The sequence below is a fragment of the Bos indicus genome, chromosome 21 (assembly GCF_029378745.1).
Source record: "Bos indicus isolate NIAB-ARS_2022 breed Sahiwal x Tharparkar chromosome 21, NIAB-ARS_B.indTharparkar_mat_pri_1.0, whole genome shotgun sequence".
Classification (NCBI taxonomy): Eukaryota; Metazoa; Chordata; class Mammalia; order Artiodactyla; family Bovidae; genus Bos; species Bos indicus.
In genome coordinates this window covers 54671294-54697428 of record NC_091780.1, presented here as the reverse complement: position 1 = coordinate 54697428, position 26135 = coordinate 54671294, and the positions used below count along the sequence as shown (strand labels likewise).

General features: G+C 39.2%; 1 long non-coding RNA gene and 1 pseudogene across 1 annotated transcript in view; one reads left to right on the top strand and one right to left on the bottom strand.

Moving 5' to 3' along the window:
* Positions 1-26135, top strand: part of LOC139178235 (uncharacterized) — a 458013-nt gene that overhangs the window by 126985 nt on the left and 304893 nt on the right. The window lies entirely within an intron of this gene.
* Positions 855-1354, bottom strand: LOC109575223 (ribosomal protein eL22-like; annotated as a pseudogene).

The window sequence follows — 26135 nt, the reverse complement described above, 5'->3', positions numbered from 1 at the left end:
TTTAATGAAAAAGATCTTAACAGGTTATATGCTGTATGATTGTATTTGTATAACCTTTGTTAAACAATAAAACAGACCTAGTGGTTGGCAGGGAACAGGGACATAGTAGGGATGGGGTACATGTGTGATGTGAACATAAACGGGTAGCGTGAAGGAGTTCTTTGGCAGTGGTAGAACACATTTGTATCTTTTTTTTTTTTTTTTGAATCTAAATATTTTATTATATAGTTACACCTAAAATTGTGCTTTTTTTTTTGCTATATACTTTTAACTTGAGGACATCTGTAAAATCAGTACATTACAGAAATCCTGAAAGAAATTCCACTAGCTATTTGAATATTGCTTATACAAAGTATTTAAAGGGGAGGGGGACAAATGCTTCTTTACAAAACAGAAGTCAGATATAGAAAACTTATGATTACCAGGGAATACAGGGGAGAGGGATACATTGGGAGATTGATACTGGTGTATACACACTACTATACATAAAACAGATAGATTAGGAAATGGCAAGCCACTCCAGTATTCTTGCCTGGAGAATCCCATGGACAGAGGAGCTTGGCAGGCTACAATCCATGGGTTTGCAAAGAGTCGGACACAACTGAAGTGACTTAGCATACATAAAACGTAAACTAAAAAGCTGCTGTATAGCACAGGGAACTCCACTCAGTACTCTGTGATGGTCTATATGACTAAAGGACAAGAGGATACATGTATAACTCATTCACTTTGCTGTACACCTGAAACTAACACAGCTTTGTAAATCAACTACACTCCAATAAAAATATAAAAAAGTATTAAAGGAAAGCCAGCACCATATAAACAGCATACACTTAAATAAAAGAGATGGATGTTTAACATACAGAGTAATGTTTTTTATTCACTGATAAGCTAAAGGTCCATTTCAAGAAGTTTCTTTCTTTTGTATGCTTAATTTGTTTTATTAGCAAGCAAAGCCCTATAAAGGATGGCGTCATCTGGTCCTCAGACTCAGATTCATCTTCATCTTGACTAATCTGGAAGTAATGAAGCTCATAAGTCTCCTTGTCAGATGCAACCATAGGAAGCCAATCACGAAGATTGTTCTTTTTAAGGTATTTCTTGGTAAGGTACTTTAAATACCTTGTGGAGAACTGTTTCTCAGAAACAACTATGATTTTATTCTTGACACGTTCAATGTGAATGACATTCCCAAGATTTCCAGTCCTTCCATTCACTTTAACCTTCTCCCACAGAAACTGTTCAAAATTTCAAGAATCAAAAATTCCACCTTCTACTGGATGAGTAAGATTCAAATTAAACTTCCAGGTTGACTTCTTAGGCTTCTTGTCTTTCTTCGGTGGCATCTTGAAGGCTTGCCATGCAATCAGAGAGCAGATTTGTATCTTGATTGTGGTGGTTTTAGAAATCTATATGTTTGGGATAAAATTTCATAGAACTACAAAACACATAAAGGGAAGTCATTCAGTTGTGTCTGACTCTTTGCGACCCCATGGACTGTAGCCTATCAGGCTCCTCCGTCCATCAGATTTTCCAGGCAAGAGTACTGGAGTGGGTTGCCATTTCCTTCTCCAGGCGATCTTCTCGACCCAGGAATCAAACCCAGGGCTCCTGCATTGCAGGCAGACACTTTACTGTCTAAGCCACCAGGGAAGCAAAACACATACATACATATAAACACGTGAATGTAAAATATTATAAAAAGTGGAATAAATTCCGTAGTCTATAGTCAGTAGTCTAGTGAACACATTTTACCAATGTCAGTTTCCTGGTTTTGATATTATACTACAGTTGTATAGGTTGTCACTGTTGGGGGAAATTAGGTTAGGGGTACAAGGGACTCTATGTACTCATTTTACATCTTCCTGAGAGCTTATGATTAAATTATATCTTATATAATTTTATATTAAAATATTAAAAAAATCTTATATTAAAAAAAAACCTTCAAAACCAGTCTGTTTTTGTTTTAATGATGAACATCAAAGGTCTCCTTGCCTCTACAGTATAAATACTTACTGTGCTGGTCATTTATAATGCATCTTGTACTATTTTTGGAGGATTACATTTGGTAATTATAAGACATTGGCTTCCAATGCCAGATAGAGATGTAAGAAGGGTGTTAAACTGAAATACAGACTAATTATCACACTGAAGCAACTCTCTTCACTGGGTGCTATAATATAAAACTGGATCTTGCATCTGTACCATATTTGATCAGTGGACAAAAGAGTAGGTACACGTATTCTTTTGTTCTAAGGAAGGAAGGAAGGAAGTGAAGAAGAACTAAAGAGCCTCTTGATCAAAGTAAAAGAGGAGAGTGAAAAAGTTGGCTTAAAACTCCACATTTAGAAAACTAAGATCATGGCATCCAGTCCCATCACTTCATGGCAGATAGATGGGGAAACAGTGGAAACAGTGGGTGACTATTTTTCTGGGCTCCAAAATCACTGCAGATGGTGACTGCAGCCATGAAATTAAAAGACGCTTACTCCTTGGAAGGAAAGTTATGACCAACCTAGACAGCATATTGAAAAGCAGAGACATTGCTTTGTCAACAAAGGTCCATCTAGTCAAGGCTATGGTTTTTCCAGTGGTCATGTATGGATGTGAGAGTTGGATTGTGAAGAAAGCTGAGCGCCAAAGAATTGATGCTTTTGAACTGTGGTGTTGGAGAAGATTCTTGAGAGTCCCTTGGACTGCAAGGAGATCCAACCAGTCCATCCTAAAGGAGATCAGTCCTGGGTGTTCATTGGAAGGACTGATGCTGAAGCTGAAATTCCAATACTTTGGCTACCTGATGCGAAGAGCTGACTCATTTGAAAAGACCCTGATTCTGGGAAAGATTGAGGGCAGGAGGAGAAGGGGACAACAGAGGATGAGATGGTTGGATGGCATCACCGACACAGTGGACATGGGTTAGGGTGGACTCTGGGAGTTGGTGATGAACAGGGAGGCCTGGCGTGCTGCAGTCCATGGGGTTGCAAAGAGTCAGACATGACTGAGCAACTGGACTGAACTGAAGGAAGGATCATGGGACATGGAATGTTACATCCTATGTGCAAAACATTTATGGTCTGTGAATAAAACACAGGACAAGAGCCTCACTGCTAATCCACATTTGGGCCAAGAAATGTGCAATAAATACTGCAAAATTAAAGCTAGTCCAGAGAAACAAGCAGGTCCTTAATTTCCATTGTCAAATTAGTTTATTTTAGGGCAGAAAAAGTGGATTATTTTGATGGAGAAAGATGAAGCAGCAAGGTGAGCTTTGGCACATTCTGATAGGCATGAACAAATAGAAGCCAAATAACAAAATGAACTAAGATTCAATGCTTCCCTTTCCTGTTTGTATAGTAACCACCTTAACAAACTGGAAGCCCTGTCAGACAAGATATTGTATTCAATCAACAGTGGTTTCCTAATTATTTTGGCTCAGAGTATGTCTCAAGGGTTTTCAAATTGTTAAAAATCCAATAATCCCCTCCAAAGGCTGCACACCTGAACACCCCCACCCTATTTCTTTTTGCCTGAGTTCCATCAACTAAGACAGGTATTGGTTTATGTATGATGAACTATGTCTAGTTTCTTTTTTACAAGCAAATAAATAATTTTGCGGCTCATTAGTCTGATCATTTTTCTGATTTGTTCGACCTTTGCTGTGCTTTTTTATCAGCTGGTTTTCTCAGACCTCATTTTCCCCTGTAAGGCTCCAGTAATCAAATGAATTCCTGGACTTGTCAATCTGATGCCATGACCTGTTAAAATGGGATTCATCAGAAGAATTTCATTATGTTTTTGTTAGAACAGTTGTCAGAAATCTTCCATTCCTGCTCTCTAGTCCCACTGAGTGATAGGTGACAGATAGAAACATGAAAGAAGTGAAACATTTATTACGAGTTTTAAGTTGAGATGCCAGCTGAGTCAAAAGCTTCCTACATATAGTATAAACACTCTGCAGAAAAGATTTTCCCAAAGCCTTTTGTGGAAATTAAACTTGGGATCTCCTCTTCTTGAAGGATTTACCTAGGTGGGAGAGAACTCTCAGTTTAAATATCAAATGGAATGTGCTTTTGGTTTGTAGCAAGTCCCCAAGGAGGATTTAAGTTGCATTTGCATTTGCAAAGAGGATTTTAGTCTGATTGCTGTTTGCCTTAAGAATAATCATTCACTGAGGCAATTAACCTGCAAAATAGAATTATGGGACTAAACCAGAGAAAAGGGGAATCTTTATTGAACCAGATGCAGATAGTTTTCATTATGTTCTTTCCAAGGCTGAAAGAACTTTCCTGAAAATAGTGACTTTCCTGAAAATAGTGACCAGGGTGGCTGTAACTTTCCTGAAAAAGAACTTTCCTGAAAATAGTGACCAGGTTGGCTGTACCCTAACATTCCTCTCAGCTAGACTAAACTTTGGAAAGTTTCTTCTTGACAATAGACCCTGACCTCCCTTTTCTTAGAGCATTTACTTTAGAAAACTTGCTATTGTAAATTCTTTCTTTGCCTTTTGAGATGTAAATCTTCTACAACTCTAGAATGTTTTTCTCAACAACTTGGGAGCCAGTATTTGAAATAGGATCCACAAGAAAAATAGAGTCCCTGTGTCCCATTCTTTTTGAGAGGGTAGAAGTCTAATTTCAATAAACATTAATTAGCAAATACAAATGCCTAATCACATTTGACCAATCTCTAACCTGATGTCCTCCAGGACTTTTCCTTTAGCTCACTTCCCCACTTAAAAATCTTCCTGCATTCAGTGAGCTGTGTTCATTCCCTATTGCAATAGTCTCTCTCCCCTGTTGCAACAGTCTTGAATTAAAGTCTTCCTTGACTGCTTGGCCTTCCCAGGTGCTGCTACTGGTAAGGAACCTGCCTGCCAATGCAGAAGAGACAAGAGATGCAGGTTCAATCCCTGGGTCAGGAAGAACCCCTGGAGGAGGGCATGGCAACCCACTCCAGTATTCTTGCCTAGAGAATCCTGCAGACAGAGGAGCCTGGTAGGCTATACTCAGTCCGTAGGGTCTCACAGAGTCGGACATGAGTGAAGTGACTTAGCATGCACTTGACTGTTTAATTGCTCTGATGCAATTCTTCTTTTACAATAGACCCCAGATATATATATATATATATATATATATATATATATATATATATATATATATATATATATATTTTTTTTGGACTTTATTTGCAACCTCTACAAATCTGTTTTGGTTTATTTTAAGAATAGAAAGTTTGTGCATTCAGTTTTGACTCTGTCATTAGATTACTTAAAAAAGCTATAAATAAATATCATTTAGGAGTTAAGCCCATCTATCTTTCTATCTATCCACGTATGCCTGTATGTATATATATGAACTTGCTGCCAAAGGCAACTGTAGGTATAATTGTATATATACTCCTCTCCTTTGGCATGTTTCTCTCTGGTCACTGAAACCCAGTGAACTCCTGTAGGGATGAGCAGGTCCTCCTCTCAGAACTAGAACAACAAAACCAGCTGGTTTTTCTGTCTTTGGTTTGATGCCCCCCTCTTACTTCTGATATTTGGTTGTATGTCTCATGGATTTGGGTTTAGCCAAAGAATGTTGTGCTTTTTGCAGAGAGCATCTGCCAGTAATAAGTGGAATCAGAAGCTATTGGCTCTTCAGAGACACAGCTTAATGCCCGCAAAACTATGACAATGATTTGGCTTGTTCTCTAGAGTCAGTAAGTGTTAAGTTTTATCTCGGGAGCAGCAGTGGCTGCTTATCTTGGGGACTCAGCATCTCGGCTGATAATCACTAACTAGTTACATCTCTTTGGTGAGGATGATATTTTGGTCAGTGAGCCAGGTTCAACAAGCCTTTAAATTATATTATTATAGTAAATCATATCCTCATTAAACGGGGCAGGGGTATATACAGCCCTCAGCCACAAGGGTCAGGAGACACAAAGTCTCAGGTGAAGGGCCATGGCTTTAAGCCACCTCAAGAGGCGCTCGATCAAATGTGTTCTCAACAATCATCTTGGTTATAAGGTACTGTACCCTGGAGTTAGATCAGACTGGCTGGAGTCTTCTCAAATCCTGTTTCCTCTGCTCTTTTGTCTCTGCCAGTTACTGCCCGTGGCTATTTTTTTTTTTTTTTCTTCACTCTTTACCAGGCATCTGAAGGCTTCTGGTCTGATACCCAGGCAATAACTGTGGCTTTCCTCCTCACGTCCACCCCTGCATCCTAAATTAAGTTTGATGTTTGCTGAAAATTTTGCAGAAATGACCTTACCATGCCTTTTATTTTGGTTTCACCGTCACTTGCCTTAAAATCCTGGAATTCAGCCATCTTCAAAAACAGAAATTTTAATTAAATTGTGAAGATTTTAAAGATGACGGCCAGAATGAAGTCAGAAAAAAAGAGGTTTTGATATTACACAATGACATTGATATGTCAAATGATGCTTTGGTTGGTTAATCAGGAAATGAGTGGGCATGTAGGTATAATATGATGTCTCAGACTTTACCAGGCTGTGGTCGCAAAATGTGGTTACATATTTACTCTTAAATACCACATTATGGTAGTTAAAACTCTTACCAATGAGTTGACTCATATTAAGCCCTCCTAATAGCCGTTTTGAGACCCTCAGAGGCCTACAATCCAGTTTGCCATTTGGGAAGGGCTCCCAATTGACAGTGCCTGTTATTGGAATGCCAACATCTATGTCCAAGATGACATCTCTAAGGCATGCTGTCCTTGGCAAGCCAGAGAATCTCTGGATTCTCTGCTGAGGTGGAAAGTCTAATTCTTTTCTGCTGTCACACATTGGTACCAGGGCTAGCAGTTCACTAGCTAGCAGTTCACTAGCAGTTCACAGTTCACTCACTGTGAAGGCCTTTTCTTTCCTTCATTTCTTTCTTTCCTTGGTTGCCCTGTTTCCCTAGAGTTGACATCTGTCAGGAGATAGGCTAGAAGCCACTGTGCATCAGCTCTAAACGAGGCGACTATCAGGGAAATGGACTGACCTGGTCTCTGAGTCTCTGCAGTTAGGGGCATAGTGTACCTGGAACGTCAGGCTATTAGTGGACATCATGAACAGCGCTTCTTCAGCTACCTCTGCCCCTGCAGAGAGAGGAGTCAGTCAGCTGGTGGTGGTGTAGTCCCGAAGTCACATCTGACTCTTGCGACCCCCATGGCCTGTGTCCCATCAAGCTCCTCTGTCCATGGGATTTCCCAGGGGAAAGGCAAAAACAAGAAATTAAGGGGAATAAAACCAGTAAGGACAGAAGACTTTGAATTGCCAGTTTGAAGCAAGGGCCTCTCAAACCAAAATGAAGCTTTTTTTTTTTTTTCCTGTGGAAGTGAAAGTGGCTCAGTAATGTCCGACTATTTGCGATCCCATGGACTGTAGCCTGCCAGGTTCCTCTGTCCATGGAGTTCTCTGGGCAAAAATTCTAGAGTGGGTAACCATTCCCTTCTCCAGGGAATCTTCCAAACCCAGGGATCAAAGCCATGTCTCCTGCATTGCAGGTGGATTCTTTACCTTCTGAGCCACTAGGGAAGCCCAAGAATACTGGAGTTTATAGCCTATCCCTTCTCCAGAGGATCTTCCTAACCCAGGAATTGAACTGGGATCTCCTGCATTGCAGGCGGATTCTTTACCAGCTGAGCTACCAGGGAAAGGGGATCTTAATTGATTTGAATCAGGGTGTTTTCATTTTTTTTTTGTTTGTTTGTTTTGTTTTTCTTCTCTCCTGCTGATGAAGGGCGATTGCCTTGGAAGCTGCTGGTGAATCCTATTCTCACAGGGGTTGGATGTGCATATAGCTAATCTGGTAATTCCAATCTGGATGATCTTTTTCCTTGGGGTTGAAATTTCAGGATTTTGACACCCAATAATAATTGAGGATCTATTAATAACAATGGGATGATTTGGAAAAGCATCATTTCCCCCTATGTTTTACAAGGTTGTCATAAATCATTCATAAAGTCTGCAATTAAGAAAAATACATACTTGCATTTCAATGACATTTAATTTGAAAACATTTTTTTTAATCCGTTGAAAATTCCCATTTTATTTCATAGTTGCAATTGCATTCTCACTTCTGAACAGTATCCATGCCACCTATCAAATGTAATACATAAATAACTTCAACATCACACAAAATTTACAACGCTCATAAAATGTTCTTTTTATATTTTTAAACAAAAAATTAAGTTGTAATTATGATAGAAATACTCTTTAGAAGGCATTTTAAACAAAATTTATTAATATTGGTAGCAATAAACCATCCAATTATATACTCAGTACTATTTGTATTCTGACTTCTGACAAGTGAGAATGGCTATCTTAGATGAGAAAGTAAACTATACTCTTTGGCTGACAAGATTGAAACTCATCTTGACTTTGAAGAACAAACAGATCAATTGATTTTAATTATAATTATGAATTATCTTTTTCCTTGTACCAACACTTAAATTATTTCACTTTAAAACTTTCATAGAAGAGTTTCAGGAAAGGCCTGTATTTACAAATTTTACAGGAGTCAATAGACCATAATGATTTAGACTCAGTCCAGTCTCTGTCTGGGAATCCAAGCCCTGCTCCAAGCCATTGCAAGCCAAGGCCACCCAAGATCACAATCAGTCTGGGATCTATACATGTGGTCAACAGTTTCTATCTGGTGGGGTCCTGGTTTCTGTAAAATGTCTATATACATTGAGAAGGAATTAGGAGTACTGACTCTGTTTTATCTATCATTCAACTAGTATTCAAGCTACTATTACTTTTCTTACTTGACTGCTCTTTGTTTGTTTCTACATCTTCTCAAATCTCTAATCATTAACAATTTGAGTCACCTTTGGAAAGTTGGGGAAGGCCTAGGAAACTAAGTTTTGTTTTTGTTTTGTTTGTTTGTTTTTTTTTTGGTGCAAACAAGACATGGGAGACACACAGAGGTCCATCACTTGCAGGGTCCCGCTCCATTTACTTGGTTGCCTGTTTTAAGTTAGTTCATGACCAATACATTTGAGTTCCAATGCTCAGAAAGGGAGAAAGAAGTGGCTTATGTGGCTTTCACATTACTTGAGATCATCCTATTGGCTGCAAAGGGGTGCTGAGGAATATAGAACCGTTATTTAACTGCAAGGGAACTAGGAAGTATAGTCTATACCTTGGCCACAAAATGTCCACTTAATACTAAAAGAAAGAAAGGGATAATGGATAGTAAAAGGCAATGAACAGTCTTTCTCACAGTTGTGCAGCCCCAAAGATAGAAAGGTTTTCCGTAGATAAAGAAATGCCTAGTCTGTACTTTCTTGGGGTAAATCAATGCTTAGAATTGAAGAAGTCGAAGAAGAATGCCAAAAAACCTGAAATTCTTTGCTGGCAGCAGTCAATCAGATGAGGCGGATATAAGCATTTTATCCACTGTAGCATATCTCAGTCTATTGTTCATACATAGTTCAATGATGCACAACGTGGAAAAAAATGAGAAGCAACAGTAGCAATGTTTGGATTGCTAAATTTGATTCTACATAGTGTGAATCCTTTTCTTCAGAATGTTCAAATGGCAACATCAATGCCAAGATGAATTCTTCAGCAACTACCTGCTTAAAAATCAGCAAAACAAACCTCCCTGGAAGTGTGCCTGGAAGAGAAATGACCAGAGTTGTTTTACATTACTCATTGTCCATTATAGTTACTTCCTAATGAAATTTCATGTCTGTCCTGATTTCATTGCAGTTGCTCCTGAGGAAGAGAAAACTCTCCTGGGAAAATAAAATTCTTTCAAGTTCTCTAACAGGTTTCTGTTGATCTAGCTACCCCCAACAGAAACCTGTTAGAGAACTTGAAAGAATTTTATTTCCCCAGGATAGCTACCCCCAACCGGAGAAGGCAATGGCACCCCACTCCAGTACTGTTGCCTGGAAAATCCCATGGATGGGGGAGCCTGGTGGGCTGCAGTCCATGGGATCTCGAAGAGTCGGACACGACTGAGCAACTTCCCTTTCACTTTTCACTTTCATGCATTGGAGAAGGAAATGGCAACCCACTCCAGTGTTCTTGCCTGGAGAATCCCAGGGACGGGGGAGCCTGATGGGCTGCCGTCTGTGGGGTCGCACAGAGTCGGACACGACTGAAGTGACTTAGCAGTAGCAGCAGCTACCCCCAACTTCAGATCAACCAGATTTCCTTGCTTGTTTGTCCAAATTCTCTATCACATGGTGACTAAAGCATAGCTTCTGACATTTCACATAGATCATTAGAAACACCTTTAGGCAATGGATGACATCAGAACAATTTGCATCAGAAATCCTATTATTCACTGAGATTAATTAACAGTGTGGTATTTAGGGAATTAACATTACAATTCCTCTTGATGCTAGTTGCAGTTTGTGTCCCCTGCAGGGATGACACTGAATGAAATCTTGCAAGTCATTTCAAAATAAAATAACTATGAGAAATAAATGTGTGCTGAGCTAGTCCCAGAAAATACTTGAAAAAATTGCTTGCAAAGCTCCCTTGTTTAATATGTTAGATTTTGGTTAGCTTTGCTCTAATTATAAGTTTATAACCAGCCTGAAAGTGAGAAAAAGTTAGCAACTAGAGCTAAATACAAAAACATTCCCTGCCCACCGCCCTCCTTCCACCACCCAAAACTCTGTATGGTTTTGTTAAAGGATTGGTTCTTTGCACTCCTTGAAATGTAGTTGGTATCTTCAGTCATGTCTGGAGTGGGTAGCCTTTCCCTTCTCCAGGGGATCTTCCCAACCCGGGATCAAACCAAGGTCTCCCACATTGCAGGCAGATTCTTTATCAGCTGAGCCACAAGGGAAGCCCAAGAATCTGGAGTGGGTAGCCTATCCCTTCTCCAGTGGATCATCCTGACCCAGGAATCGAACCGAGGTCTCCTGCATTGCAGGCGGATTCTTTACCAACTGAGCTATCAGGGAAGCAGCTAGTATCTTCAACCTGGTTATCTGTCCCAGTCTTGGTTTATGTCTGTGAAAATTAATAAATAGAAGCCTCATTTAAAAAGCACTCAGGAGGTCAGAAGGGGGAGTGCTCATGCCTTACCATTCCATACTGATTGCAGACCCAACAGGAATAAAGTTCAGTTCAGTTCAGTTCAGTCTCTCAGTTGTGTCCGACTCTTTGCGACCCCATGAACTGCAGCATGCCAGGCCTCCCTGTCCATCACCAACTCCCGGAGTTCACCCAAATCCATGTCCATCTAGTCGGCGATGCCATCCAACCATCTCATCCTCTGTTGTCCCCTTCTCCTCCTGCCCTCAATCTTTCCCAGCATCAGGGTCTTTTCAAATGAGTCAGCTCTTCACATCAGGTGGCCATAGTATTGGAGTTTCAGCTTCAGCATGAGTCCTCCCAATGAACATCCAGGACTGATCTCCTTTAGGATGGACTGGTTGGATCTCCTTGCAGTCCAAGGGACTCAAGAGTTTTCTCCAACACCACAGAGTTTTTTATAGGGGTGGGTAATTTCATAGACTAATGAGTAGGAGGAGTATGCCAGCTATTTTGAGGAAGAGGTGAGGATTTCCAGGAATTGGGCGACTGCCCACTTTTTGACATTTGTGGTCAACCTTGGAACTGTCATGGTGTCTGTGGGTGTGTCATTTAGCTTGTTGATGTATTATAATGAGCATATATTGAGGCTGTGCTGCTGCTGCTGCTAAGTTGCTTCAGTTGTGTCTGACTCTGTGCGACTCCAGAGACGGCAGCCCACCAGGCTCCCCAATCCCTGGGATTCTCCAGGCAAGAACACTAGAGTGGGTTGCCATTTCCTTCTCCAATGCATGAAAGTGAAAAGTGAAAGTGAAGTCGCTCAGTCGTGTCTGCCTCCTAGCGACCCCATGGACTGCAGCCCACCAGGCTCCTCCATCCATGGGATTCACCAGGCAAAAGTACTGGAGTGGGGTGCCATTGCCTTCTCCATATTGAGGCTCAAGGTCTAGTAAAAGTCGACTTCTTCCCCATCTTGGACCTATTTGGTTCTAATCAGTGTATGTCTATGTCTTCTGGCTCTGTCAGTCTTTTAAAGGTTGTGCCCTGCCCTCTTCCCTCCCGTTTCACAGGAAGATACTTTACCCATTTTTCAAGGTTGTTTGCTATACAAACTTCCTTGAAGAGACAGTCTGGAACAAAACCTGTCAGTGCTTCTGCTTGCAAGACTTGAAGAAACATGAGAGACCCACAGAGAATTTTCTCTCAACATATCTTAACAATACAGATTTGAGTTTCTAAGCACAGATGTTATTTTATGTATAACATTACCCATCTAATTGCTAAATCTTCACTTCCTAATCAGCTTCAGTGATAAAGAGAAATTATTCTAATCTCTTGACTGTGTTCTCATCTTATTTTACAAAATGGAGTGCATATAAAAAGCTTGTTAGATGAGATTATATCTGCTCTCATTTCTTATTATTTTATTTTGTATCTACTGTTTAAAGTATTGCACAGATATTTAGAAAACATGGGTGCTATTTTTGAGTAATTTATGTAACCAAGAAGTAAAATAATGACCACCCCAGGCACTTATTAGCTATGGAATAGTTTGCCTTACTTGTAGAGTGGAGAAGGAATGTTAAAGATGCTTGTGATATTTTATGCCTGGGAGAAGCCTCCAGCAGTAACCATTGCTCCATGAATATTTTGATTCGATGACTGAAGTTGCCAGATGTCTTTGAATCCTTCATTTCCTCATCCATTTTCCACTTTATCATGTTTCTGCTTCTACTCCTTTCATTTCCTTAAAACCTATAAACTCCTGTTGATTCTAAATTCAAATAATCAAAGAACCCAGATGCTAAATTTGTGTGTGTGAGTTATAGCATACTTTTACAAAAACATGAAAATAGAAAGATAATAAGTAACAAAGTCCTGACAAGGCTTAGTTCAAAAGCATGACTTCCACAGCATGTTTCAAGGTCAGTGCAGTTTCAGTTTGTCTTCCTATTTCTAACAATAACACATCCAACAACTATAACAGTAACCGATATTAACTGAAGGCAAATTATTTGCAAGCTACATGCCAGATGCTTTGTTATTCCTAATCCTCAGAACAGTCCTTCAGTGTAGGTGTTATCTCTAATTTATAGATCAGAAATTGAGGTTCAGAGGTTAAAGGTTACTAACCTTAGGTAACAACCCAAGACCTTTTAGGATCATGCAATTCTTTTGAATTATCAAAGACAGAGGTCATCATGTTTAAGGTGTCTTTTGAAAATTGATAAACCTAAACTTGCTATGCCTTACTGTTTCTGTTCCAAAATGTTCCGTTCCTTTTCACATCCATTTTAAAGGCATACATCATGCATTTACAGTAGCTAAAATCTGAATTTAAATATGTATATATGTATCTCTTTTTCTCACTATGTATAGGTATACATACATACATAACATTTCATCACCAGTTAATGACATGGATTTTTTTCTCTTTGGAAGCCTTCTTTGACATATCTTGTTCCTTATTTTCTTACCCCTCTGTGATCACTTAAAGCTATATTTAATTGAATATATTTATGTAAGTGAATATATATATTTATATATTAAATATATGTATATATTTTTAATAGAAGTAAAATATTTTATAATTAAAATGATAATATAATATATACAAAATGATAATATAATTAAATATATTAAATATATTTCAGTTCAGTTCAGTTCACTCAGTCGTGTCTGACTCTTTGAGACCCCATGAATTGCAGCATGCCAGGCCTCCCTGTCCACCAACAACTCCCGGAGTTCACCCAAACTCATGTGCATCAAGTCGATTATGCCATCCAGCCATCTCATCCTCTGTCATCCCCTTTTCCTCTTGCCCCCAATCCCTCCCAGCATGAGTCTTTTCCAATGAGTCAACTCTTCGCATGAGGTGGCCAAAGTATTGGAGTTTCAGCTTTAGCATCATTCCTTCCAAAGAAATCCCAGGGCTGATCTCCTTTAGAATGGACTGGTTGGATCTCCATCCCTGCAGTCCAAGGGACTCTCACAAGTCTTCTCCAGCACCACAGTTCAAAAGCATCAATTCTTCGGTGCTCAGCTTTCTTCACAGTCCAACTCTCACATCCATACATTACCACTGGAAAAACCATAGCCTTGACTAGACGGACCTTGGTTGGCAAAGTAATGTCTCTGCTTTTGAATATGCTATTTAGGTTGGTCATAACTTTCCTTCCAAGGAGTAAGTGTCTTTTAATTTCATGGCTGCAATCACCATCTGCAGTGATTTTGGAGACCCCAAAAATAAAGTCTGTCACTGTTTCCACTGTTTCCTCATCTATTTCCCATAGAGTGATGGAACCGGATGCCATGATCTTCGTTTTCTGAATGTTGAGCTTTAAACCAACTTTTTCACTCTCCACTTTCACTTTCATCAAGAGGCTTTTTAGTTCCTCTTCACTTTCTGCCATAAGGGTGGTGTCATCTGCATATCTGAGGTTATTGATATTTCTCCCGGCAATCTTGATTCCAGCTTGTGCTTCTTCCAGCCCAGCGTTTCTCATGATGTACTCTGTATAAAAGTTAAATAAGCAGGGTGACAATATACAGCCTTGACGTACTCCTTTTCCTATTTGGAACCAGTCTGTTGTTCCATGTCCAGTTCTAACTGTTGCTTCCTGACCTGCATATAGGTTTCTCAAGAGGCAGGTCAGGTGGTCTGGTATTCCCATCTCTTTCAGAATTTTCCACAGTTTCTTGTGATCCACAGAGTCAAAGGCTTTGGCATAGTCAATAAAGCAGAAATAGATGTTTTTCTGGAACTCTCTTGCTTTTTCCATGATCCAGCGGATGTTGGCAACTTGATCTCTGGTTCCTCTGCCTTTTCTAAAACCAGCTTGAACATCTGGAAGTTCATGGTTCATGTATTGCTGAAACCTGGCTTGGAGAATTTTGAGCATTACTTTACTATTTACACGTATTAAATACATATTTGTATATTTATAAGTGAATATATTTATATTCCCTCAACTATAGCATTTAACACATTGTCCTGTAATCAGAGTTTTAGGTGGTTACTGGGCCTCTATAAGGCCCTGGAGAATAGGAACCATTTCCTATTTATCTTTCTATCTGTGGGGTCTAGTCTAGTGATTGGAATTTCATTAATGATAAACTTGTTTTTAAATGAAAGAAAAAGTGACTGTTTTACACTATACACATTACAGGCACTGCTGGGGCCTTAATTTTTAATTTATAAAAAGGGCTGTTATACTTCACCAGTTTTGTTTTAATAGTTTTAAAGAGTCACTGTGAATATTAAAATAACCAACATATTCTATGGAATTTGCTGATTAGCCTAGAATATGAACCATTCTGCTTTTCTCTGTGACCTATTTCTTTCTAGCCATTGTATTATACTAAAGAGTGTAAAACCATAAGTCTGGAGGAAATTTGAGTGGTTATATAATATAATGCCTTATCATTAGGCAGCTTGTAACCTAAACCAGATTAGACACCATTCTCTTCTCAAACACTGCCTGAAAAGACAATTCTACCGCTTTACTTGGCACCACATCCTGAGATTTTGTGTCACTGAGAAAATGTTTCTGAATACGGAATCCGGATCTTCTAATTTGGAATTTAAGCATTATGTGTGCTAAGTCACTTCAGTTGTGTCTGACTCTTTGTGACCCTATGGACTGTGGCCCACCATGCTCTGTGGGATTCTCCAGGCAAGAATAGTGGAGTGGGTTGCCACATTCTCCTCCAGGGGATCTTCCCAACCCAGGGATCAAACCTGCATCTCTTATGTTTCCTGCATTGGAAGGCAGGTTCTTTACCGCGAGTGCCACCTGGGAAGCCCTTAAACACTAGAGGTTAAGCACTGCAGGTTAGGTCAAATGTTCTACAGAAGTGTAGAAACTCTGTAGAGACTTTTTATTAATTAAGAAAGGCTGGTTCATGCTCATTCAGCAAAAGCAACCCATAGTTTCAGTGGCTTAAAAGCACAAAGGTTTATTTCTTACTCATAGTATGTATGCAGAATGGGGCAGCACTAGGGGCTTTGCCCTGCTTTGTCTGGGACCCAGGTTGAGCAGCTGTTATTATCAGGAGCAGTGCCATGGCAGAGGATAAAGAAAGGTAATGGCAAATCATTCACTAGCTCTTAAAACTCCCCAATACAATTAACACATGTCACTTTTCATGTTTTATTGGCTAAAGCAAGTCGTATGGCAACCTCTAATTTCACATAGGCAGAAAAGCACAATCAAAAGGCACATTCCTGGAATGAGAGAAAGTCAGAATATTTGTGAGCAGTTCCCATGACTACCACAGCTTCTCAACAATATTTTCTCCAGGCCAGCATGAAATGAATTCTAGAACAAAATATTTTTGGCTGCCCTGGTACAATAACTAGTTTTAAGAAAAAATATTTTTATAGCATATTTGATTTTTTTGGTCTTGTTTGAATATTCAAATTCTGTTTGAACTGATTTTGAGTATCAAGTTTCAAATGAGATATTGTTGTGTGTTATACAGCAAAGTGTATATTAGAATCCATATAAAATTTTAAGCCCCATTCGTAGAAAAGCTGATATTAGCTTATTGACTGACGATTTTTCTTCTGGGTAGACACTTGATGATTATTTTTTTTTAAATCTATAAATCTTTTTAGTTGTTTCCAATTTGAAATGGTATATATCATTATTACCTTATATTCATTTTTGAAATCTCACCAAAACATGTGTTTAAAAAATTCATTCCAAATGTTAAAACAAATTTCTTGTTACAAAGACATTACTTTGCATACAGATTTCTCAGGAGGCAGGTCAGGTAGTCCAGTATCCCCATCTCTTTCAGAATTTCCCACAGTTTGTCGTGATTCACACAGTCAAAGTCTTTAGCATAGTCAATAAAGCAGAAGTAGATGCTTTTCTGGAACTCTCTTGCTTTTTCGATGATCCAATGGATGTTGGCAATTTGATCTCTGGTTCCTCTGCCTTATCTAAACCCGGCTTGAACATCTGAAAGTTCACGGTTCATGTTCTGTTGAAGCCTAGCTTGGAGAATTTTGAGCATTACTTTACTAACCATGTGCTGCTGCTGCTAAGTTGCTTCAGTCATGTCCGACTCTGTGCGACCCCATAGACGGCAGCCCACTAGGCTCCTCTGTCCCTGGGATTCTCCAGGCAAGAACACTGGAGTGGGTTTGCTAGCAAGTGAGAAGAGTGCAATTGTGTGGTAGTTTGAGTATTCTTTGGCATTGCCTTTCTTTGGGATTGGAATGAAAACTGATCATTTCCAGTCCTGCAGCCACTGCTGAGTTTTCCAAATTTGCTGACATATTGAGTGCAGCACTTTCATAGCATCATCTTTTAGGATTTGAAATAGCTCAACCGGAATTCCATCACCTCCACTAGCTTTGCTCACAGTGATGCTTCCTAAGGCCCACCTAACTTTGCATTCCAGAATGTCTGGCTCTAGGTGAGTGATCACATCATCACGATTATCTGAGTCATGAAGATCTTTTTTATATAGTTTTCTGTGTATTCTTGCCACCTCTTTTTATTATCTTCTGCTTCTGTTAGGTCCATAACATTTCTGTCCTTTATTGTGCCCATCTTTGCATGAAATGTTCCCCTGGTATCTCTAATTTTCTTGAAGAGATCTCTAGTCTTTCCCATTTTAGTATTTTCCTCTGCTTCTTTACATTAATCCCTGAGGAAGGCTTTCTTGTCTCTCCTTGCTATTCTTTGGAACTCTGCATTCAAATGGGTATGTCTTTCCTTTTCTCCTTTGCCTTTAGCTTCTCTTCTTTTCTCAGCTATTTGTAAGGCCTCCTCTGCTGCTGCTGCTAAGTTGCTTCAGTCGTGTCTGACTCTGTGCGATCCCATAGACGGCAGCCCACCAGGCTCCTCCATCCCTGGGATTCTCCAAGCAAGAACACTGGAGTGGGTTGCCATTTCCTTCTCCAATGCATGGAAGTGAAAAGTGAAAGTGAAGTCGCTTAGTCATGTCTGACTCCTAGCGACCCCATGGACTGCAGCCTACAAGGCTCCTCCGTCCATGGGATTTTCCAGGCAAGGGTACTGGAGTGGGGTGCCTTGCCTTCTCCGAAGGCCTCCTCAGACAACCATTTTACCTTTTGGCATTTCTTTTTCTTGGGGATGGTCTTGATCACTGTCTTCCTGTTCAATGTCATGAATCTCCATCCATAGTTCTTCAGGCACTGTATCAGATCTAATCCCTTGAATTTATTTGTCACTTCCACTGTATAATCATAAGGGATTTGATTTAGGTCATACCTGAATGGTCTAGTGGTTTTCCCTACTTTTTTCAATTTAAGTAGCCTGTGTCAGTAGCCTCAATTTTGTAACTTAAAATTTTGTTTCTGACACTTTCCTAAATATGGGGAAGAGAAACAGAGAAATGGAATATAATTTACATTTTAAAAAGAAGAGGAGGTATAACCAAGTTTATCTCATTCAGATTCCTAGTTGGGTGCCTCTATAATGGTTCTTAGAGAATACATGGATATTTGCTAGGAGTGAAACTTTACTTAATAAGACCATAGGTAGAAAAAGAGTTGTGCTCATGTTTAGGAAAGTGATATCAACAAACAAAAAGATATACCAAAAAATGTAATTTTATATCCATAAAAAGAAAAGTCAACTTCAGTTGTAGAACTTTCATAAAGCAAGTCCTTAAAATATCCCATTACTCATAATCACACAGCTGCTAAGTATACTGTGCATATATGTACATAAAGTTGTTGAAAATTTAAGCATATAGGCTTGAGGCTTTCTGCTCCATTCAGACAGTATGAATTTAGGCTATAAACCCGCATGAAGGCCAGCTGTGTTTACAAATAAATTTGAGATAAGCAGTTTTCTTTGCAAGTCTCAGTGGAGATTAGGGATCATTACTAATTTATTCTTAGTTTGGGAGTGTTGTTCTTTAGAGTCCCATGTTTATTTGCAGAGAGTTTCTGTTCTTTTTTTTTTTGTTGTTACATTTATTTATTTTTTAATTGAAGTATAATTGCTTTACAGAATTTTGTTATTTTCTGTCAGGCATCAACAAGAATCAGCCATAGGTAAACCCATGTCTCCTCCCTCCCAAACGTCCATCCCAGCTCCCTCCCCATCCCACCCTCCTAGCTTGTTACAGAGACCCTGTTTGAATTCCCTGAGTCATAGAGCAAATTCACATTGGTTATCTATTTTACATATGGCAATGTAAGTTTCCATGTTACTCTCTCCATACATCTCCCCCTCCCCCTCCTCCCCTCTCCCCATGTCCGTAGTCTGTTCTCTAGGTCTGATAGTTTCTTATCAGATGCTTCAGCTTAAGTCTTACTTCTCAGGCCCTCAAGGGTTGTAAAAAATGAAAAACTCAGGTTCACCTCGTTTGGCAAATGGACTCAAGGCCTAAATGAACCTCACTGTTCTATTTTCCCCTCTAGGTTTCAGTTTTACTACGTTTTTTGCTTGCATGGGTGCATGTTCAGTCGCTCAATTGTGTCCAACTCTTTGCAGCCCTATTGACTGTAGCCCACTAGGCACATGTGTCCATGAGATTTTCCAGGCAAGAATACTGAAGTGGATTGTCATGCCCTTATCCAGGGGGTCTTTCTGACCCAGGGATCAAGTCCATGTCTCCTGCATTGGCAGGGGGATTCTTTACTGCAGAGCCATTGGGGAAGCCTATTCTTTAATTCCTTGCCATTTTATCCATCCACTAAGGTTTTAAAATATTTTATCCAGCATTTTATGTTTTCAGTGCAGTGCTGATCAATGTATTTAAGTCTACCATATTGCAGTTGTGTATATAGATTTTCAAAAATTATAAATATGTGAGTAAATCATTGCAAATTTGAGGTTCACAAATAAAGCTGTAAATATCAATATTGATCAGTATATATCCATGAAAGATTCTTGAAAATAATAAGAGCTAATATTTATTATATTCCTCCCCCACTGTGCCAGGCACTGATCTAAGCATTTAAAATTTGCTAAAACATTTAATCTTCATAATAATCTTATGCTATTATTATCTCAGTTATATATATGAGACACTGAGGCACAGACAAGTTATTTTTCTGTTTTCTTAAAATGCAGTTCAAGTTGCTATTAAGTGATGAAAATGAGAATGCAAATCTAGGCAGTCTGATTCCAGATTATATTGCTTCACATTTAGTTAACTATTAATATATACAAAAGTCCAATGAAAATAGCATGGAGTGGGGTTAATGGTGATTTAGTGATTTTAAAGGAAGTGAGTAGGAGCTTGGGAGGGTTCAGGAGGAGGAATATTAACTAGAACTTTAAATTCATTCATCTTATCTGTGAAAGTGAAAGTGAAGTGAAGTCACTCAGTTGTGTCCGACTCTTTGCGACCCCATGGACACCAGGCTCCTCTGTCCATGGGATTTTCTAGGCAAGAGTACTGGGGTGGGTTGCCATTTTCATCTTATCTGTAGGGCTGCTCATTTCCACTGAAATAATTCAAATTACTGAGATGAAGTCCTCCAACCTCCTCCTTTTTTATCTAAATCTATTGACATTTTCATTCTTCCTCTTGTTCTCTGCTCCTGACCCAAGAAAGAGTCTCCATCTTTCCTTTCCAAGAGTGACCCTCCATCTGGGTTCCCTTGGACCCACTTTGTCAATATTTTCTTCTTTAATTTTTTCCTTCCTTCTTAACTAGTTTGTTTTTCTGCCTACCAAATACACTTCCATTATATTTTCTGTTGGAACTTCCCTGGTAGTTCAGTGGCTAGGACTCTGCACTCCTAATGTTGGGGCCTGAGTTGGATCCCTGGTCAGAAAACTTGATCTCACATGCTCTAACTAAAGATCTTGCAAAGTGAAAGTGAAAAAGTGAAGTTGCTCAGTCATGTCCAACTCTTTTGCGACCCCATGGACTGTAGCCTGCTAGGCTCCTCCATCTATGGAATTTTCCAGGCAAGAGTACTGGAGTGGGTTGCCATTTCTTCTCCAGTGGATCTTCCCAACACAGGGATGGAACCTGGGTTTCCTGCACTGCAGGGAGACTCTACCATCTGAGCCACCAGGGCCTCCAAAAGATCTGGCATGCCAAAGCCAAATAAATAAAATAAACTTTTTGTCATGCAAAGTATCAATGCCATAAACTGTCTTCCTATTTTATTAAGTGTTTTGAATGATAATCGTGGTCAGAGAATAATGACCTCCCTTGGGTGTTCAGATCCTTGTCCCTGGCAAAAGGTATTTTTATATATATGATCGAATTAAGGATCCTGAGATGGGGAAATCCTGGATTATCTGAATGGGCTCAAGGTAATCACAGGGATTCCTAAAAGATGGAAGAGTGAGGCATAAGATAAGAGAGTTTCAAAGATGGTACACTGCTGGTTTTGAAAATGTTTGAAGAGGCCATAAGCTAAGAATGCCTTTAAAAGCTAAGAAAGGCGAGGAAATCAATTCTTCCTCAGAGCTTCCAGAAAGAAAGAAAACAGCTCTCCTGACTCCTCGATTTTAGCCCAGTGAGATTCATCTTATATTTCTGACCTTCAGATCTGTAAGAGAATACATTTGTGTTTTTTTCAGTCACTCAGTTGTACTATTTTTTTTTTTTTTTGCAACAGCAGCAATAGGAAAGTAATACAAGAATCTATGACTCTGCCTCTGTATCTTCACCACCAGAAATTCTGTGCTCAGCGCCCACCAGTCTACCCAAAGGGCTCTCTCTGAGGATTCCATAGTCTACTCATCAATCACTGCTGACTTTTCTGAGATTGGGGAGGCTTTCATTTGCAGAAAAAAATAACTTTGATATTTAAAATTATCATTTAATTTTTGAAGTTACAAGTGAAAAAAAACTCTCAAACTAACAACCAAAAACCCCAAAAGTTCATGCATTAGCTTTCAGGTTCACCTTACAAATCTTATTCTTTTTATAAGTTTAGCAATTTTTAGCTATCACTTTTGAAGGAGCTTTGGATTAATATTTAGGAACATTCAAAAACATAGTTAATTAGACTCACTTAAACCTGTCAACCTTTACTTTTGAATTTAATACCTTTGATTTATCTCACAAACACTGTAATCTATTTTTATAAGCAAAATCTTCTCAAGGCTCTTAATTCTTATAAATCTGAAAAAAAATGAGTAACCTTGTTAATATAGTAAAATCTGATTTCTCTTAATAGTAAGATTCAACTAAAATCACCAGTCTAAATCAATTATTCAAGTGCTACTTAAAAATTCATAGTGTACAACCTATAGATACACATCAGGATAAACAGTTTAACCTAGCATTTCCAAAATTAAATGAATAAGAACCATTTCCCCCCATCACATCACTTATTAACACCCACACAGCTAGCAGTTTGGGAGGTGCTGCTCACCTCTGTCTGTTTCGTTCATTCTCATTATCTCACTTCAGCTTAGTCCCTCATTAGCTCCCACCTAGACTAGTCTACTTAGTCTTCTAAATAGAATCTCAGCTTCTTTTCATTCTCATTTTACATCTATTCTTTAAATGCCACCAGGTGATCTTTGCACAACACATTTCTTTCTTTTGTAAATTGGAGGATACTTGCTTTACAATATTGTGTTGGTTTCTGCCATGCATCAATATGAATCAGCCATAGGTATACATATGTCCTCTCCATCCTGAACCTCTCTCCCACCTCCCACCCCATTCCACTCTTCTAGTTAGTCACAGAGCACCTGATTTGAGCTTCCTGTATCATACAGCAAATTTCCACTGGCTATCTATTTTAAGTATGGTTATTTATATGTTTCCATGCTACTCTCTAAATTCTTCCCATCCTCTCCTTGCTCTACTCTGTCCACAAGGCTCTTCTCTATGTCTTCATCTCCATTGCTGCTCTGCAAATAGCTCATTAGTACCATCTTTCTAGATTCCATATATATGCATTATTATATGATATTTGTTTCTCTCTTTCTGACTTCACTCTATATAATGGGCTCAAGGTTCATCCACCTCATTAGGATTGACTCAGATGTGTTCTTTTTATGGCTGAGTAATATTCCATTGTATATGTACCACACCTTCTTTATCCATTCATCTGCTAATGGATATCTAGGTTGCTTCCATGTCCTTTGTTGTTGTTCAGTCGCTCAATCATATCTGACTGTTTGAGACCCCATGGACTGCAGCATACCAGGCTTCCCTGTCCTTCACTATCTCCTGGAGTTTGCTTAGACTCATGTCCATTGAATCGATGGTACCATCCAACTGTTTCATCCTCTGTTGCCCCCCTTCTCTTTCTGCCCTGAATCTTTCCCAGCCTCAGAGTCTTTTCCAACGGGTCGTCTCTTTGCTCAGGTGGCCAAAATATTGGAGCTTCAGCTTCAGCATCAGTCCTTCCAATGAATATTCAGGATTGATTTCCTTTAGGATTGACTGGTTGGATCTCCTTGCTGTCCAAGGGACTCTCAAGAGTCTTCTCCGCACCACAACTCAAGCGTGTCAATTCTTTGGCACTCAGCCTTCTTTATGGTCCAACTCTCACATCCGTACATGACTACTTGAAAAATCATAGCTTTGATTATATGACTTTGGTGGCAAAGTGATGTCTCTGCTTTTTAATATGATGTTTAGTTTTGTCATAGCTTTTCTTCCAAGGAGCAAGTGTCTTTTAATTTCATGGCTGCAGTTGCCGTCTGCAGTGATTTTGGAGTGTCAAACTCTTTGTGACCCCATAGACTGTAGTGTGCCAGACTCCTCTGTCCATGGAATTTTCTAGGCAAGAATACTAGAGCAGGTTGCCATGTCCTACTCTAAAGGATCTTCCAAACATTTGGGATTTAGGTTCTTTTATTTTCTTTTGTTTGAGTGATAGTCCCTTCTATAGAGGTTTATAGCTCTTTAATTTTCTGTCATGTTTCTTTGAAAATGGTACTTAAAGTGAATAAATGTCCCTCTATTGACAGGAAAAACAAAAGCTGGAATAATCTTGTCAGTTTAGCTGTTTTATTACTTCTGAATTTATCTTTGTCTGAGATCTGAACCCTTCATTTGAACTTCGTCTTGTTGTTTTTTAGACATTACATTCCAAGTCCCACAGTAGTCAAATTAAGCCACAATAATTGTAATTAATTACACCAATCCTTCATGTTGCTTTTGTAACAAAACAAAACAAAAAGTTTTAAGCAGCACTTTCTTGTGTTTCTTGTATCTTCCCAGGGGGGCGCTAGTGATAAAGAACCTGCCTGCCAGTGCAGGAGATATGAGAGGTGGGTTTAATCTTCCCCTGGGTGGGGAAGATCCTCTGAAGGAGGTCATGGCAATGTAATCCAGTAGTCTTGCCTGGAGAATCCCATGGACAGAGGAGCCTGGTGTGGGCTACAGTCCACAGGGTTGCAGAGTCGTACACAACTGAAGTGACTTAGTATACATGCACAGACGTATGTATATATATTAGAAAAATGAAATCCTGCCATCTTATATTTCTTCTAATAGATTAAACATGATTTTTTCCCCTAAGAACCTTGGAATAGCTTCTGTTAGGAGATGCTGCTATGATTAGAGAAGGGAACAGTATCGTGTCTGCCATTTGAATAAGGAGGCAGTGAGGTCTATAATGCTGAGCTTTTCAAAGGGGAAGCTTGAAATATACATCAAATATACATCAAAAGGAATTTAATCTAGGCAAAGTTAAAAATAAAAAGGTCCATTTCATGGAGAAGTGCTAATAAAAAATTGCAGAATGTGAAGAAGAGACTTATCATCTGGGAAAAACTGTCTGAAAAGGGAAGATATAACATTGGCTGGTGACAAACACCATCATCCAAGATTTTATGTATCAAAGGACTAGAGTTCAGACTGAAGTATGTGCTAATTTAATGGATTTTTTTAGTTTGGCTCTTTAGGAAACTGTTTGGGCTTCCTCAGTGGTTCAGCCATAAAGAATCTGCCTGCAGTGCAGGAGACTCAGGAGATGCCGGTTTGATCCTTCGGTCAGGAAGATCCCCTGGAGGAGGGCATGGCAACCCACTCCAGTGTTCTTGCCTGGAGAATCCAATGGACAGAGAAGCCTGGCAGGCTACTGCCCATAGGGTCACAGACATGACCAGAGCAACCGAGCACGCATGAGCATGCAGGGAAGCTATCAGTATTCATCAATGAAATTTAATTTTTAAGCGAGAACAACCACGCGTATGATATTAATATCTCCGGAAACATCCATCCAGTTTTATTTCTGAATGCGTAATTTGCTTTATTGAGTTATGGTTAGTGTACCTTTAAGATTAGTTATCTTGGTTGGTTGAACTCTACTATACAGAGGCCAAAGTCAAGGTCATCAGTTCTATCCTTTCAAATGCCTATTATGCAGACTAAATCTCTATTATGAGGCTATAGACAATGCAAGAATTCCAGGTGGCCATCTCACACATAGCAGCCACTGCTCAAAAGTGGGTGGCTAAGAGAAAACCTATTATTCCTGTTTGAAAAAACAACTCAAAATGCAAGTCACACTAGTGGCAACTCAGTATCTTCATTTTCATACATAAAGTAATAACACATGCTTAATGTGAAAGGCATTTCAAATTATAATACAGAGAGTCTGCTAATTGTTCATGGGGCATACATGACTTATTCAAATAAAGGGTTTTTCAAGAATTATAATATTTAACTTAGATGCTGTGTTTCTAGTACAATGTTCAGGAAGAGATCTTTTATGTTTATTTGGAAAAATACGTATCCAGTATTTTTGAAAATAGAAGGTACTTAGCAAGTATCTTAGCAAGAGAGTTCCAGAAAAACATCTATTTCTGCTTTATTGACTATGCCAAAGCTTTTGTGTGGATCACAATAAACTGTGGAAAATTCTGAAAGAGATGGGAATCCCAGACCACCTGACCTGCCTCTTGAGAAACCTATATGCAGGTCAGGAAGCAACAGTTAGAACTGGACATGGAACAACAGACTGGTTCCAAATAGGAAAAGGAGTACGTCAAGGCTGTATATTGTCACCCTGCTTATTTAACTTCTATGCAGAGTACATCATGAGAAATGCTAGGCTGGAAGAAGCACAAGCTGGAATCAAGATTGTTGGGAGAAATATCAATAACCTTAGATATGCAGATGACACCACACTTATGACAGAAAATGAAGAGGAACTAAAAAGCCTCTTGATGAAAGTGAAAGTGGAGAGCGAAAAGGTTGGCTTAAAGCTCAAC